Source organism: Xyrauchen texanus, chromosome 2, assembly GCF_025860055.1.
Source record: "Xyrauchen texanus isolate HMW12.3.18 chromosome 2, RBS_HiC_50CHRs, whole genome shotgun sequence".
NCBI lineage: Eukaryota > Metazoa > Chordata > Actinopteri > Cypriniformes > Catostomidae > Xyrauchen > Xyrauchen texanus.
Window position 1 is genome coordinate 36,592,170 of NC_068277.1, and position 17,648 is coordinate 36,609,817.

At 41.7% G+C, this 17,648-nt stretch overlaps 1 protein-coding gene across 2 annotated transcripts in view; it reads right to left on the minus strand.

The window, feature by feature from the left end:
- adcy7 (adenylate cyclase 7) overlaps positions 1-17,648 on the minus strand; it is a 92,085-nt gene that overhangs the window by 73,554 nt on the left and 883 nt on the right. The window lies entirely within an intron of this gene.

The window sequence follows — 17,648 nt, forward strand, 5'->3', positions numbered from 1 at the left end:
ATGGGCAAAGGATATGCAACGATTAGACCCCAGTACAGTTTAGCAGTTGAGGGAAAAAATGGAGGGAGGGGGAGGGGGCAATAGAGAATAAGAGGTAGATTTCCGGAAAGATGTGATAAAAAACAACAGATATGCTTTTTCTACCAGGTCAAGTTGCTTTATATGAGAGGATCAGACAGGAAGACATGGCTAATGAAATCACTTATTCCCCATCTGTTGCTCACTTCGACGTTGTGTCGAATGAAGAGACACTAGGGGACTTTCTTGAAGGCCTCGGTTACCTCCGAACTTGAGAAAAGGCTAATGAGAATTTGGCAAACAGAATTTGCATGTCCCTCCCCCAGACATATGGGTATAAAGGGAGGGAATCATGCATCGGTTCATTCAGATTTCTTCTTCGGAGCCGAGCGGTTGTGTGATCAGCGAGCTGAGATCACTACTGTTCCACTCACCTCTGTAGAGCTTTTGTTGTTGGATCTATGGCGGATATCAGCGGCCTTCTCCCTCTCTGCATGGCCGTGCAGCTTTGCCCCTGGGCACTTCAACAGCGTTTCCTTAAAGAGTAAAAGAGTATATTTTCTCTAAAAGAGTATACACATTGGCGTTGAATGTCTTTTTAAAGATATTTTTTTTTAAAGATGTCATTCCGCCTTTGTGTAGTTCCTGGATGCGGCAGATATCTCTCCGCTTCTGACGGTCATAAGAGCTGCCTCGCGTGCCTGGGCTGCGATCACATGCAGGCAGAATTTTATGAATGGTTCATGTTCTCGGAAAGAAAGCTGCGACCGCAATGTTGCCATGGTTAGCCGTCAGCTCCTGGACGAGGCCCCGGCTGGGTTGACACATCAACTGGCTAGAGTTGCTGTTGCCCGGCGGAGGATTCTCCCACTATTTCTGGGCAAGCACACTTTGATTCGCTCAGACAGCACCACCACAATAGCGTACATAAATCACTAAGGCGGCATGCGCTCGTCACATGTCACAAGGACTTGGTTCTCAGATCTCACGCTCCTCGCGACAGCTCCTCCCTGGCTAATTCTCCTGAGGAAGGACCTTCTTTCTCAGGGACGGGCCACACTCTGGCATCCACATCCAGACCTCTGGAACCTCCATGCCTGCCCCCTGGATGAGATGCGGAAGATCTAAGTGACCTACCATCTGCTGTCATAGACACGATCAACCAAGCCAGAGCTCCCTCTACCAGGCAACTTTACGCCCTGAAGTGGCGCTTGTTCGCGAATTGGTGTTGTTCACGATCTGAAGACCTGCAGAGATGCAAAGTCGGGTCACTGCTCTCATTCCTGCAGGAAGGGCTGGAGGGGAGGCTGATGGTATATGTAGCCGCCGTATCGGCTCACCACGACGCAGTGGACGGTAAGTCCCTAGGGAAGCACGATCTGATCATCAGGTTCCTTAGAGGCGCCCGAGGCCAAACCCTCTCAGGCCATGCCTGTTCCCCTCATGGGATCTCTCCATGGTCCTTTCAGGCCTTCAGAGACCCCCCTTTGAGCCTCTAGAATCAGTCGAGCTCAGAGCCCTCTCCTTGAAGACGGCCCTCCTGATCGCGCTCGCTTCCATCAAGAGGGTTGGGGACCTGCAAGTGTTCTCTGTCAGCGACACTTGCCAAGAGTTCGGTCCGGCAGACACCCATGTCATCCTAAGACCGCGACTGGGCTACGTGCCCAAGGCCCCAGCCTTTTCGTTGCTGTGTCCGGTGCGTGATTTGCATACTTATGTGGAACGCACGCATAGCTTTAGACTGTCTCCAAACAGAGGCTTTCCCACTGGGTCGTTGACGCCATCGCTTTGTCCTATCACACCCAGGCCGTAACCGCCCCCTTGCGAGTTCAAGCACACTCGAGGAAAAGTGTGGCATCCTCGTTGGCACTGGCCAACAGCCCCTCCCTAGCAGACATTTGCAGAGCAGCAGGCTGGACAACACCCAATACCTTCACAATATTTTAAAATCTCAGGGTTGAGTCCGTCTCGTCCCGTGTTCTCTCAGGTCCGAGCACGTAGAACTCGGGAATGCGGAACGTCTGGCCGGGTGTTCTGCTTGCACATATCAACTTTCCCCTCCACTGAGGTGATCATGTGCACTCATTTCATCCAGGAGAGTCCACTAAACTTGCGCTCCCTTGATGTTCTTCCTCCCTAGCCCTCTGGTCCGCGAATTCAGCGGAGGAATTCTCTGACCAGACCCACTACGGGTACTAAAATTACTCTGTACTGGCATAGTTGCTCCATAGGTTGGGCCTTTGTGGACTAATCCCCCTGTGTGTATTTTCTGCGGTACGGTCCCCCTACTGGTGGGCCCGCGTCTCCCTTGGCCAGTCCCCCGGTCGCAGTGTTTGTAGCAACTCCTCCATCGCAGCAGGTTTGATATACCACCGCGCCAATTCCACATGTGGCCTCAAAACCCACGTGACGTATTTCGCCACACTTTACCTCCCCCAGCCTGGGCAGGTGGTGGTCTCCGCCGACGTGTGTGATAGCGTTAAAATGGCCCCAGTCGCTTTAACTCTATGCGGAAAACATAGAGAGAGAAAAGGCACCGCTGGCACGGCCTACTCCCATGCTTGGCATATCCCCCATCCAGGATGCCGTGAAACAAAAAAGTTTATGATGATTTTTATGGGCCGTTGGGGAAGGGCCTGTTGCTTTGGCACGCGACTGCCTGCCCGCACCTGCGTCAGCAACTCACATACACGGTTCAGCACATGGCGTGATTGAATAGGGACCCCTAGTGTCGCTTCATTCGACACAACGTCAAAGTGAGCGACAGACAGGGAACGTCTATGTTACTGTTGTAAACTCTGTTCCCTGATGGAGGGAATGAGACGTTGTGTACCCCCGGCCACGACGCTGAACCGAGCCACTGCAATGGCCAAACCTTATTCTCGGCTCCTCAGTGCAAAACCTGAATGAACAGATGCATGATTCCCTCCCTTTATAGCCATATGTCCGGGGGAGGGACATGCAAATTCTGTCTGCCAAATTCTCGTTGGCATTTCTCAAGTTCAGAGGTAACTGAGGCCTCCAAGAAAGTCCCCTAGTGTTGCTTCATTGGACACAACGTCTCAAGTCAAGTCAAGTGGTTTTTATTGTCGTTTCAACCATATACAGTTAGTACAGTACACAGCAAAACGAGACAACGTTCCTCCAGGACCATGGTGCTACATAAAAACAACAAAAGGACCAACACAGGACCACATGAGACAACACAACGAAATAAAATACCTATATAAAATACCTATATAAAGTGCACGTGCAAACATGTGCAAAGTATGGGACAGTACAACAAATTACTGACAATGAACAGGACAATAGACACAGTGCAGCGCCGACCATTACTCAGTAGTGCAAAAAGATGAAAAAAGTTTCTAAAAACGTAAACATAACATACTATGAGATAGTGTTCTATGCACATAGCAGTTATTGAGGTAGCAGACAGTTATAAAGTGACATCAGGGAACGGAGGTTACAATAGTAACCTAGACGTTCATCTCTCACAAGATTTAACACAACATGTGATCTCAAAACCTGGTGAACTATGATCAAGAATGCCTACATCTTATTAAAGCCTCTCTTATATCAAGACATCGGACATGGATTTTCATGTGGACAAAATTACACTGACAAATATTCTTTGATCTTTATTTAATAAACTATGGAGAAAATCAATTTGAGGATTTTGAGCGCCTGCTTGAAGTACATCCATTAGCATTTGGTCATAACATCAGAGAGAATGAAATGAGTAGTTTAGGTAATTTTCTCAACAATAGAGTCATGTAGTCTCAACATCTAACAATATTGCTAGATGTCATTTGATTTCTATTTCTTTATTAGGGCTGGATATTGATATAGATTTCCTGATTCAGTTCGATTCTAATACACAAGTTCTCAATTTGAATCGATTCTGCATTCTATATTAATTTATATGGGTATCTTTTAGTTCTAATGTCGCTTTTGCTAACATATTAAATAAATTCTCTACCAGCTAATGCTGTTAATTATACAAATTATCATTTTACTAATTATAATTTATACGTTTTTCATTATTTTGTTCACATTTTAGATTTTTAAAAATGAACAAATCAATATATTTAATCAACAAATATTATATTGCATTTATTATACATTGTTACATGTTTATTGTTTAATTGCATAATTTGTACTATTTACAGGTATTTACATTGATTTGTTTAGCATGTGCTAAAACCAGTACTGTCTCTTTAAGGTAACCTGACATTTCTGTAAAAAGCGTCTATAAATGAGCGCATGTTAACGAAAGAGACTCGAATGGTCATCCGTGCCATGCATGATTCAAATTAAATTTTTCTTTTTTTGTTGTTTTTGATCAACAAATAACTGTAAAGAACTGTAAAAGAGACATTATTCAATGACAAATCAGTTATGTGGATCTCTTCTTTGGGAGGGGGACACATTACACAGGACAATATTTACTCTCATCATGCAGTGAAAGGATATCAGTGCTGAATACTTCACCAATATACTACACAATTAATTCACTTAGCTGTGAAGGCTATGAACTTTACATCTCCTCCACACAGCTTGAGCAGATAGAAGTATACAATGTGAGATCTGGTGTTAGCAGAGAGAAGGCAAGCAGCTCAAACAGACCAAATCTAAAATAGAGCATATGGCACATGCTTCACAGCCCACAGAGCCAATACGGCAACAGACCGCACTGAGAGGGGGAGTAGTTTTGACCTCTCGAGTCACAGTCAGGAAACTTTGGTGGAAACTGTGATCACACTATATGAACTGTTTGCTTTATGGCTTTATGACAACAGATGTCTCTCATGCTGTCACAGTGCCTCCATCAGCCAATCTATCGGTCTCTTTTTCTCTAGCTCTCTAAATGTTGTTTGTTTGTCATGTATGCTATGTTTAGATTGTCATGTCCGATCAAGTACTGAGCTCAGTCTGTCAGTCAAACAGCACAGTAGGCCACATCACTAAAAAACAAAACTAATATAAAGAGCAGCCCAGCATCAAATATCTGACTGTAGAGATTAAAGAGCAGCATTAATTGACTTTGTGCAACTGCCTATAAAAACAATGAAGATAATTAAATGTTTGTCAACTTGTAACATATAGCAGAGTCCACTCTGTCCAGCGCTATAATACACAGAACACATGCTATGGTGGTATATAAGGAATGTTATGATAGTTGTGATAATATTAGGAACATAAGCATAACGTTAATTCATCTTAGCAGTTTAGCAATTTACAGATGTGTTTGCATATTCATTTACAAGGCCAGAGCCAGAAGTTAAGGATTTCACTCCCTTAATTTTCACCACATTACATCCTGTGGAAGAGACATCGCCTGTCTGAATGTGTTGATAGTCAAATCCTGAAAATCTCAACAGGACGGGTGGGAAAAACTCAGCAGAGAACCACAGAGGTCATCCTAAAGCACACTCACACAACCTCTCCACCATATAAAAGATCTTTGAGCGAAAGAGAACATGTAAAGGATTAGAGAGGGTCTATGTGTTCTTTCAATTAAAGATAAGTAATCTAGCAGTTCTGGATTGTCTTTGTGAGTAATCGTGTGTGTGAAAGTAACCTTGTCTGGTCCAGGTTAAAGCTCGCTCCCATGTGGGTTACAGAGTCATTCAAGATGAAAAGTTAATTAGATATCATTAGATGTTTTTAATGTTTAGTGAAGGCTGATGTATGATTCACGAACAGAAACTCCTGAACAAATTCTGGGGTGCATTTCCCGTACAATGACGTAACATCCATAGTACGATGCATCACTGTAGAAATTAACTAGCTAGTCGCAACAGTTTCCTGAAACCATAATAACAATGTTGTGCATCCATCGTTCGAACCATGCTGGTTGAGCTGTTGTTAATGACGTTACTCAGGGGGTGGAGTAATAACCGAAATATTAAAGCTGTTTAATGCAAGAAAGCTGCAGAAGACACTTGTAAAATAGCTCGAGGATGGGCAAGGAGGAGGCGAGAACCGGCTTGTCAATATAAATGATAATTTAATGAAAACTTCAACCAAAACACATAAACAAACACACACGACGGACATGCCCATAATTCTCTCTCTCAGACCATCGTCACCGGCCGCCTTTATCCCTCGCGAGCCTCATCAGGCCGATTGGGGACCGGGCGCGCGATATTCTGATCGGCCGCGCCCCCCCTCCGCTCCATAACACTAAAGCGGCATGTATTTCGTAATGCGACAGATGCATTGTGCTGCAATAGTGTGGTTTCCCTCTATTTTGGTGTTCCCCTGACAAACTTGATACGTGCATATACGCACGTGCGTATTTTTCAAAAACATATTAACTGCAATTATGGTCTAACATAAACTCATAAAAGCTGCGTTCGCCGACAGAAACTGTGTGTGATAAAAGTGCTTTCTCTTAACAGCCTTTAATCCCTTAAACAGCTTCACTCACATATACGTGACATTTTAGATTACCACTTTCTGTAAAGCTTTTTTCTTAAATGCATGTAAACTGGGCCATAGTCTTGACAGAATTAACAATATATATTTGTAACAAAGTTACGGGAAGGGCGATCAAGGAGGACACAGGAAACGGGGTTGGACTGAAGGTGAGCTTTTTTAATTTCTCTTAACACAACACAACACAACACAACACAACATGAAGCACACTGGGATGCTTTTTAGGCTTTCTCTCTCTCTCACTGGAGGCTCGGAGTCCGCTTTTATGCCGCTCTCCTCGTGCTCACTGGAATTAGAGACAGGTGTTGGGCATAATTTAGCTCAGGTGTAAGCGCCCTTACCGCTTTCCTCTCCCGGACGGGCGCTTGACCAAGGAAACAAACGCTTTAACAAACGCTTTGAAAAACATATCCATTCAAATATCACAATTCAAGGACTGACAAAAACTTAAAACTTGAGGGTATATATACACTTGGAAACTTAATGAGGGAATGACAAACAGGTGGGGATAACAATGGAGTGATTAGGGCAGTGGATTCTGGGAAATGTAGTGCAGGAGAAAACTTCAAAATAAGAGTTCTTGAACATGGTGGAGACAAACTGTGACACTTGTGAGTTATTGAATACATCTTTAGAGCCAGTGTGTCATGCACCACTTTTCACCCTTTCTATTGATGGCTGCAAGCAAAAACAAACACAGATCAAGCCATGATGTCCGATTCGTTAACAAATTACTCTTTTGAACCAGATCTTTATAATGAATCACATGACAAGAGCTCGTTTGAAGTTGAACTAAGGAGCTCAGGTAAGCAGTTTCAATTCGGGTCAAATTCTCAGCAAATCAGCCGTCATTGAGTTCAAAACTGGGAGCGCAGACATTTCAAAATAGTAGTCACTTGTGTAGTCCTGTGTTATGTACCAAATTATTTACATTTCAAAAGTAACCCTCCCAACACTGTGTGTATATATATTATACACACACACACATATAATTAATTTGTGATGTGAGATCCAGCTTTTGATACTTCGGACGACTGAGGGACTCATACACAACTATTACACAAGGTGCAAACCTTCACCGATGCTCAAGAAGGCAACACACTATATGCATATTATACTTTATGTAAATACCTGTTATGTAGATTCTGAAGGGCAGTACTAAATAATAAAAAAAAATATCCTTTATCTCTTATATTTGTATATGAATTCTGAAAGGGATGTGAAAACTTATGAGACAAAACTATACACAGTGTATATATATTAAACACACAATTAATGAGCTATCAGCTCATTAAGTCTTTTCTTTGGCTTTCCATCTTGATTTTGAACAACAATCTAAATCGAGCAATTCTGTGATGTGGCAACTAAAACGGCCATTTTGCTGCTAAATGTTTCAGTTTGGCTACCTAGTCATTTTTTTAGTCTGGAGCCTTAAATATGCTTCTAACCACAGATAAAGAGCTGCAGTTCCAACCACACAACTTTGTGATGCTGTTTGCGAATGTTCATTGGAACTATGGTTTCAGGAAATACAAAATCGTTGAACTATGTTGGTAACGATGAAACTTGCGTCCATATTTGGCTAACTAATCAGAGATTTAAGTGTATAATTTATTCAGAATTTGAATAATTTTGTTTCTCATGCTGCAAAAAGGACCAATGTGAAGTTGTCCATTTCAACAAAGTCCTGATTTACCAATGTATAAAACAGCAATTAAGTAATTCAGGTTATCTGCTTATTTTGGATGTGTAACCTTCCTAAAGAATATGGCATGTAGAAGTATTTTAATGTAAATTGTCAATATCATTATTAATCGCAATAACAATATTATTAAAATGGAACAATTCTAAGAACACAAGATTACAGTATTAAACAGATTTCAATGTAGATCAAAGAGGTAAAATGCAAGAATTATGTTACCATGCTTTAAATCAGCATGATTTATTTGATGGCTTATAAAATTAATATAAGCTCATTATCTTGTTATCTTGACAGGACTAGGAAAAGGAAATCTGATATTTGATAAAACAGAGCAAAATTACACAAGAGTGCAGAAAACAAATTAAAACATTATGATTCCCGCCATGGTTAACACTAATATAAGAACAAACTTGGTCACAGGCTACAATAGCTTAAAGCCCAGTAGTCAACTGGTTAGCACTTACTGGCTTTTTATATCTGCAATTAACTTGCAATTAAAATGTGAATAAAATGGGCAATGGTTATGAAACTATTTTCATAGTATTATACATAGTATTATAACTATTTTTCATATATATAAAGGGGTCATGACATGCAGAATAAAATTTCCCTTCATCTTTTGACATATAGGAGGTCATTGAACTATGAAAACATACTGTAAGTTTCATTACAGTACCAAAACTTCCTCCTCACTACAAAAAGAGCATTTGTTGAAACCAAGCTGCCAAAATGAGTTGTTTTCCACTTCCTCCAAATTGCGATGTCACATTGTGGTAGTCATTTGTATCTGACTGCCTCCACAACAACACATCAATACCATCTTAACCTTTAATCAGATGTAAGAAATATTTGCCTCCCAAGATGAGACCTATTGAATTAATATACACTAAGATTCACATTCACGAAGATCAATACCCACCATCCATGCCTACTTTAAAATGACTATCATTGCTCCAAACTCATGATCCTATTGTAGAATTATGTTCATTTTTTATTTATAAAATAATATGGTTTTACATCGCAATTGTGCCTCAGATGCAAATCTGGGACGGATTCATCAAACATTTCTATTGGTTGGGTTATCCTCGGGAGGTTTTGGTGAGACCCCATTTGCTGGGTTCTTCTCAGGAGCTGTGTTCCTCTCAGGAGGTCCTGTGAGATATCCTGTATGATTAGTCAGCACATCTGTGACCAGGTATAGCGAGTCAAGACCAAGACCAGTGTGTGTCCCACTGTGTGTGACACACTTACAATAAAATGTGGAACATGCAAACCATATGCACTCCACAAATTGATCCGAAATATCCATATTCCAAAAAACAAATGAAGATTATTCATCATTCATCTCTTTTAGTGCCACATGTGTATGTGTGTGTATGTGTGTGTGTATACCATAAGAAATGTCTTGATTAAATAATCAAAAGGCATTGCAGAGGCGAATTTTATGTGTGTGAATTTTCCTTTGTTTTCATCCCTCAATATATGTTAACAAATTAGGTAGCTTGCGCACCTGGCTAGGTGGCAAATAGCTGGCAGGCTAACAGCTAATAATCACTAAATCTCTTTGGATAAGGGGTGAAGATGAGTTTAGGTACAGATGATGCGTTCCATTCAAATCGGATGTGGGATATTCCACTTGATGCACAAAACTGCTCCAGAAGCAGGTGAAAACCTGGCCAGCAGGAGCCATCTCTGCTCTTCAGGACTGTTTTGAGTGTATTGACTGACACATGTTCAGGGAGGCTGCAACATATGGCAATTCTACCAACTTGGAGGAATACACAGCATCAGTGACCAGCTACATCAGCAAGTGTAATGATGATGTCACCTTCTCCAAGACCATCAACACACGCTCCAACTAGAAGCCGTGGATGACTGCGGAGGTGCGTGCGCTGCGGAGGACCCGGGACTCTGCCTTCAGAGCAGGCGAAAAGGCAGCCCTAAGAACAGCGAGGGCCAAACTGTCCCAGGCCATTAGAGAGGCAAAGTGCACGCCCAGAGAATCTACAGTCACTTCCAGGACAGCGGCGACACGCTGCGCATGTGGCACGGCATCCAGGCCATCACCATCAGTTGCCTGTGACAAAGATGCCTCCCTTCCAGATGCGCTGAACGACTTCTATGCTTGTTTGAGACGCAGAACGACATGGTGGCGAGGAAGACCACCCCTCCTCCCAACGACCAGGTGCTCTGTCTTACCACGGCTGATGTGAGAAACTCTACGTAGAGTCAACCCACGGAAGGCTGCTGGACCAGACAACATTCCTGGCAGGGTGCTCAGAGGATGTGCAGACCAGCTGGCAGATGTCATTACCGACATCTTCAACATCTCTCTGAGCAGTGCAGTCGTTCCAAAGTGCTTCAAGGCCACCACCATCGTCCTCATGCCAAAGAAGTCCTCAGTGTCCTGCCTCAATGAATACAGTCCAGTCGCACTCACACCCATCATCATGAAGTGCTTCGAGAGGCTCGTCATGAGGCACATTAAGACCCAGCTGCCCCCTAACTAGACCCACTGCAGTTTGCGTATCGTCCCAACCGTTCAACAGACGAGCCATCGCCACCACCCTCCATCTGGCCCTCACCCACCTAGATAAAAAGGACTCATACGTTTGAATGCTCTTCATAGACTTCAGCTCAGCATTCAACACAATCATTCCTCAGCACCTGATTGGAAAGCTGAACCTGCTGGGCCTGGACACCTCCCTCTGCAACTGGATCCTGTACTTCCTGACTGGGAGATCTCAGTCAGTCCGGATTGGGAACCGCATCTCCACCACCACCACCACACTGAGCTCTGGGGCCCCAAAGGGCTGTGTGCTCAGTCCACTGCTTTTCACTCTGCTGACTCACGACTGTGCAGCAATGCACAGCTCGAACCACATCATTATGTTCGCCGATGACACGACCGTGGTGGGTCTCATCAGCAAGAACGATGAGTCAGCATACAGAGAGGAGGTGCAGCGGCTAACAGATTGGTGTAGAGCCAACAACCTGTCTCTGAATATGGACAAAACAAAAGAGATGGATGTTGACTTTAGGAGAGCACAGAGTGACCGCTCTCCGCTGAACATCGACGGCTCCTCTGTGGAGATAATCAAGAGCACCAAATTCCTTGGTGTTCACCTGGCGGAGAACCTCACCTGGTCCCTCAACATCAGCTCTATTGCCAAGAAAGCCCAGCAGCGTCTCTACTTTCTTCGAAGGCTGAGGAAAGCACATCTCCCACCCCCCACCCCCCCATCCTCACTACATTCTATAGAGGGACAATTGAGAGCATCCTGAGCAGCTGCATCACTGCCTGGTTTGGGACTTGTACTGTTTCGGACCGCAAAGCCCTGTAGAGGATAGTGTGGACAGCTGAGAAGATCATCGGGGTCTCTCTTCCCTCCATCAAAGACATTTACAAAAAAACACTGCATCCGCAAAGCAACCAGCATTGTGGACGACCCCACACACCCCTCACAAAAAATCCTCACCCTCCTGCCATCTGCCAAGAGGTACCGAAGCATTCAGGCCCTCACGGCTAGACTGTGTAACAGCTTCTTCCCCCAAGCCATCAGACTCCTCAATACTCAGAGACTGGACTGACACACACACACACACACACATGTGTCCTGAGTTGCACTTTAATTATTGTCACTTTATACCTGGCTGCTACCTCAATAACTGCTATGTCCATAGAACACTCTATCATAGTATGTCATGGTTACATCTGGCATTTTTAGAAACTGTCATCATTTGGCACTACTGTGTACTGGTCTCTCACTGTCTCTCACTGTGCCTATTGTCCTGTTCATTTTTTGTAATTTATTGTACTGTCCTGTACTTTTTGCACACGTTTGCATGTGCACTTTATATAGGTATGTTATTTAGTCTGTGTAGTCTCATGTGGTTCTGTGTTTGTCCTATGTTGTTTTATGTAGCACCATGGTCCTCGAGGAACGTTGTCTCATTTCACTGTGTACTGTACTAACTTTATATGGTTGAACGACAATAAAAACCACTTGACTTGACTTGATATCTCTGATCTATATTCCATTGCCAGATGCTCGGAAAATGACATTAAAGTAAACAAAACTGCAATGCTCCCATTAGCTTAGCAGGTGTTTGACTGTCATCAGAGATGTTTCCAAGCAACCCAATTCATAAACAATCTGCAATGCTAGCATTTTTGCTACAAGTGTACGATTAACAAAAGAAAGTATCATTTGCTCCCATGTCCGAGTACTCATGCCCATTCCTAACACTAACCTACAACATTTCTGTCAGTATTTTATCTCAATACCTCTAATGATATTACTTGACTGTAATGACACACCTTGTTTTTTTGTTTAGATTTTTACATATGGACAAGAATTTTCACACAACCATAACTTATTTAAACCCCTGAAATTAAAGGGGATTTCACTTTGAAAACAGACACACAGAGCTTTATATGAAAAATGTATTAACCCACTGTGAAATACAGCATAGGACAAGCAGACTCATGCTTGCACATACACTACAACTCATGTGTGTAAACTTGATGCGTTTGTTGTAAGATTATAATTAATGCACTTTGTGCAAGTAATGCTGTCTACCTCTTGCTTGCTTGACTCTGTCAAACGGAGCCCTTCCTGTCGTATACCAGCTCTCTTTGAATTCAATCAACTCTCTCTTAAACACTGCTCAGATTGCTAGCACACACAAACAAAAAAACATCTCACAGAAAAGGAATAACATTACCTCACAACAAAGCACCTTCACCACAGAGAAGAGTTTGATGTACAAATCCACTAGCATTGTCTATGTGCTACATATCCAGGCCTGGGAGACATTACACATGTGATAAACAATTTAATATTTTTAATATGCTTTGTTGTACATATTTTTAAGATATAGAACAGGGACATATCTTCTTATAGACAAAGAAGCTTGTGAAAGAGTCCTGGCCTCCCATTAACCTTTGGCTGTTTCAGGTCCTATGGATAGTTCACTGGACTGCATAAGCAAATCTCCTGTCCCAAATTGAAACTCCAGAGGGTTTAAACCAGAGACGACTCAAGTCTAGTCTGTCATACTCTCATAGATGTTCATAGATTGCAGAATTACAACACAAAATCACACAGTCTACTATTAAATATGATGATTAATTGTCCTTTTGGGAAATAAATGGTAACATTTTGTGGATAACACATTTCTAGACAAAACGGAGTCTGGTGTCAAGGACCTTAACAGAACATTTATTGATACCAAGCGGCAAAAATGTGCAGTTTTCGTGACTTCCCTAGGTCACTAGGGGTCCCATAAATTCATGACCACCTCTACAGCAACAACATCAATACTTATTTTACGTCATCACTCCCTTGGTCCCACCCACTGGTGCTTCAGTTCGTATACTGACAGATATAGCAGGACAAACAGGCCTCGTGTGTCCTACTAACTATTCATGAACAGCAAAGATGACCCATATGGACTATTTTTTATTTTTGTACATAAACATGCACTATACAGACATCTTTGACCATTGCAATGTATATCGGGCCATTTTTAAAAGATGCATTGTCATATTACAACTCTGAAAAAGAAACCCCTTTCTGTTTCTTAAGCTGTTCTGGGTCTTGCTGTTTTGAGCACAAATGCGTCCAGGACACATTTTTGCGCCCATCTGCCCTTTTTTTTTATTTTTGGTGTATATAAGCATGCAATAGATGGATGTCTTTGACCATTTTGATGCGTATCCAGCAATGTGCATTTCAGTGCAAGATAATCCTGAATGTGTGTGCGTCTAGTTTACACCGTGCTTTGGACAATGTATGTGTGTTTTTTCTGGCTCATATCAATGTGGATTGCTTGTGAACTAGACCCAATATCATTCAAGCTTTGCAAACAGTACAACTGCTCACTATGTGCATATTACTCAGCCTGCGTAGGGAACCAACTCCCTAGTGGGGCACTTATCCTGGGGGGAAACAGAAACTTCACCGGCTGCCCTTACTTGCATGTTATACGTTATTCAAAGTCCCAACAGCAGTCGCTGAACACCTCACACTCGCACTTTCACAACATGCCTCGCACGCCCCCGCAACCCCTATATGTCGTTTTATAATGTTGTGGAGCTTGTTCTCTTGAACTGAGGTTCAAAAATGGCTGAAATTGAGGGGCTGCATGATGATAACCAATCATAACAGTGGGCTTTTATGTTGAAGTTTTAAGGAGATGCTTAGGCCAAAACAGAGCAATTCAAAACAGAGGGCCAGAGACAGGGTGAAAAAAAAAAATATATATATATATATATATATATATATATATATATATATATATATATATATATATATATATATATACACACACACACACTGGCAGCCAAAAGTTTGGAATAATGTACAGATTTTGTTCTTATGGAAAGAAATGGGTACTTTTATTCACCAAAGTGGCATTCAACTGATCACAATTTATAGTCAGAACATTAATAATGTGAAAAATTACAATTTGAAAAAAAAAACACTACAAAGAGTTATCAACATAAGATCCTCCACATGCATCAATGACAGCTTTGCAGATCCTTGGCATTCTAGCTGTCAGTTTGTCCAGATACTCAGGTGTCATTTCACCCCACACTTCCTGGAGCACTTTCCATAGATGTGGCTGTCTTGTCGGGCTTTTTTCACGCACCTTACAGTCTAGCTGATCCCACAAAATCTCAATGGGGTTAAGATCCATAACACTCGTTTACAATTATCTGTTGTCCATCGTCAGGGTTTCTTTGCCCACTCTTACCTTTTCTTTTTGTTTTTCTGTTTCAAAAGTGGCTGTTTCTTTGCAATTCTTCCCATAAGGTCTGCACCCCTGAGTCTTCTCTTTACTGTTGTACATGAAACTGGTGTTGAGCGGGTAGAATTTAATGAAGCTGTCAGCTGAGGACATGTGAGGCGTCTATTTCTCAAAATAGAGACTCTGATGTACTTATCCTCTTGTTTAGTTGTACATCTGGCCTTACACATCTCTTTCTGTCATTGTTAGAGCCAGATGTCCTTTTTGGAAGACTGTAGTGTACACCTTTGTATGAAATCTTCAGTTTTTTGGCAATTTCAAGCACTGTATATCCTTCATTCCTCAAAGCAATGATTGACTGAAGAGTTTCTAGAGCAATCTTTTTCTTTTTTGCCATTTTTGACCTAATATTGACCTTAAGACAAGCCAGTCTATTACATACTGTGGCAACTCAAAAACAAACACAAAGACAATGTTAACAAACCAAATAGCTCCCACTGTGTTTGATATAATGGTAAGTAATTTTCTAGTGCCAAATTAGAAATTTATCATGACTACTCAAGGATAAGGTGTTGGAGTGATGGCTAATGGAAATGAGGCCTGTCTAGAATTGATCAAAAAGGACATTTTTCAAATAGTGATGGTGCTGTTTTTTACATCAATAATGTCATGACTATACTTTGTGATCAGTTGAATGCTACTTTCGTGAATTAAAGTACCAATTTCCTCATGAAACAGCAAAATATGTACATTATTCCAAACTTTTGGCCACCAGTGTGTGTGTATATATATATATATATATATATACATACACAGTTAAATTCAGAAGTTTACATACACTTAGGTTTAAGTCATTAAAACTATTTTTTTAACCACTCCACGGATTTCATATTAGAAAAGTTATAGTTTTTGCAAGTCGTTTAGGTATCTACTTTGTGCATAACAGGAGTAATTTTCCCAAAATTGTTTACAGACAGATTTTCTCACATTTAATTGACTATATCACAATTCCAGTGGGTCAGAGGTTTACTGTGCCTTTAAGCAGCTGGGAAAATTCCAGAAAATTATGTCAAGCCTTTAGAGAATTAGCCAATTAGCTTCTGATAGGCTAATTGAGTCAATTTGAGGTGTACCTGTGGATGTATTTTAAGGTCTACCTTCAAACTCAGTGCTCCTTTGCTTGACATCATGGGAAAATCAAAAGAAATAAGCAATTGTAGACCTCCACAAGTCTGGTTCATCCTTGGGAGCATTTCCAAATGCCTGAAGGTACCACATTAATCAATACAAACAATATTACGCAAGTATAAAATACAGGACCATGCAGCCATCATACCACTCAGAAAGGAGCCGCATTCTGTCTCCTAGAGATGAAAAGTGCAAATCAATCCCAAAGCAACAGCAAAGGACCTTGTGAAGATGCTTGAGGAAACAGGTAGACCAATATCTATATCCACAGTAAAACAAGTCCCATATTGATATAAGCTGAAAGGCTCCTCAGCAAGGAAGAAGCCACTGCTCCAAAACCGCCATAAAAAAGCCAGACTACAGTTTGCATAAATGTCCTCTGGTCTGATGAAACAAAAATTGTTTGGCAAAAATTATCCGTTATGTTTGGAGGAAAAAGGGTGAGGCTTGCATGCCAAAGAACACCATCCCAACCGTGAAGCATGGGGGTGGCAGCATCAAGTTGTGGGGGTGCTTTGCTGCAGGAGGGACTGGTGCACTTCACAAAATAGATGACATCATGAGGAAGGAAAGTTATGTGGATATATTGAAGCAAGACATCTCAAGACTTCAGACAGGAAGTTAAAGCTTGGTCGCAATTGGGTCTTCCAAATTGACAATAACCCCAAACATACCTCCAAAGTTGTGGCAAAATGGCTTAAGCACAACAATGTCAAGGTACTGGAGTGGCCATCACAAAGCCCTGACCTCATCCTGATAGAAGATTTGTGGGCAGAACTGAAAAAGCATGTGCGAGCAAGGAGTCCTACAAACCTGACTCCGTTACACCAGTTCTGTCTGGAGGAATGGGCCAAAATTACAGCAACTTATTGTGAGAAGCTTTTGGAAGGCTACCCAAAATATTTGACCGAAGTTAAACAATTTAAAGACAATTTTACTAAATACTAACAAAGTGTATGTAAACTTCTGACCCACTGGGAATGTGATAAAAGTAATAAAAACGTTTTTACATACACCTTAGCCAAATACATTTAAATTCAAACACCCGCAAGCGGTCTACAGAATAGAAGACTATAGATAACAAATGCTCACATCCTCGCTGAGCTTTCATCTTTATTTTTTTTAACTAAAATCAAACACAGCATTACCAGCACACAACATGGGAAGTCTAACTTTTGTAACCTATAAACATTTTCCATTTTAAAACAACATTTTGGATGATGATGATGTAACTTTGGGTTCAACATCTCCATTTGAAAGGCACAGCAGCAATGGTTAGGAGACAGGTCCTGGTCTGCAGCTTCAGTAGTGCTGATATAAAGCAGTCTTCCCTAATACAAGTGTCACAAATTCAGATTAAAGCCCCATTGAGTGTATTAAATTCACCACTGCGGTCTCTAAAGTCTTCTAGAAATGCTCCACTCTGAGTGTACTTGAATTCAACTAATGTCTTGAAACAGAATTATAAAAATCTATCGTGACAGTCAGGATACAGAGCACTGGTTTATCACTGCCTTCCCCTCTATTAACTTTCAGATGGCAA